The sequence below is a fragment of the Chinchilla lanigera genome, unplaced genomic scaffold (genome assembly GCF_000276665.1).
Source record: "Chinchilla lanigera isolate Chin_1 unplaced genomic scaffold, ChiLan1.0 scaffold00066, whole genome shotgun sequence".
In the NCBI taxonomy this organism is placed as follows: domain Eukaryota; kingdom Metazoa; phylum Chordata; class Mammalia; order Rodentia; family Chinchillidae; genus Chinchilla; species Chinchilla lanigera.
In genome coordinates, this window is record NW_004955467.1 from 721,887 (window position 1) to 722,747 (window position 861).

An 861-nucleotide genomic window follows, 5' to 3' on the forward strand; every position below is an offset into this window, starting at 1 on the left:
CCGGACCGACCTCGCGGGCAGGACTCCCGCCCGGTGCACCTGCGCCCGCTACCGTCGGAACCCACCGGTCCGCGCCGCCGTTCGCCGCTGGCTCCCGCCCGCCTACCTGGCCCAGACCCCAGCCCCGGCCCCGCCGCAGCCTAGGCTGCCGAAGGAACAACGCGCCGGGTGTCCAGACGGCGTCTCTAGCAGCAAAATGGCGACTCCATGAGCGAGAACGGCGTCCGCGACGACTGTGAAGCCGGGGGCGGGGCGGCAGCGAGCGGCGACGGAGAGGCACGTGGCCCGCGGCGTGGGCGTGGCCCGCGGGGCGGGACCTTCCGGTCAGGGCCAAGGGGTGGGGCGAGCGGTGTGAGGGGCGGGGTCGGGGCGTGGCCAGAGCTAGGACCCAGGAGCAGCCCGCCCCGGCCCTCCAGAGGGGCAGACGAGGCATTGGGCGTGGCAGTGGGAGTTGGGGTCCGTGGTCGGTGGAGGTACTTCTGCTGAGGCCTCTGGAGCCTGAGCCCCAGGCCCGCCAGGAGAGGAAGCAGGGCATGTCAGACCGGGGCCTCTGGGAGGTGCTTTACATGTGATAATTCTTAGAAGAGTGTGAGTTAGGAGCCCTCTTCATTTTCATAGCAGTGTGACCCTGGACGCCGACATTCAGTAACTTTCCAGTGACTAAGCAGTGGACAGTTCAGCCCAGCAGGCCCCTCACCAACGCCTTCACAGCCCACCACCTCTGCAGTTCCGCTTTGGGTTCTTCGCAAGAGTGAGGCGTGAAGGCGTTCAGCTGAGGTTGCACAGGGAGCTAGAGGACTTTGCACCGGGGTTCGCTAGGGGAACAGATTTAATTTACATGTATGTAGGTATATATGACGT

The 861-nt window shown here is 65.9% G+C and overlaps 1 protein-coding gene across 2 annotated transcripts in view; it reads right to left on the minus strand.

Moving 5' to 3' along the window:
* Positions 1-289, minus strand: part of Prpsap2 (phosphoribosyl pyrophosphate synthetase-associated protein 2) — a 45,331-nt gene extending 45,042 nt beyond the window's left edge. For both annotated transcript variants that reach the window (XM_013522228.1, XM_005399288.2), the window contains exon 1: positions 107-289. The gene's annotated coding sequence lies outside the window, so the exon portion shown is untranslated. The remainder of the gene's footprint in view (positions 1-106) is intronic.
* Between the last annotated feature and the right edge of the window lie 572 nt (positions 290-861).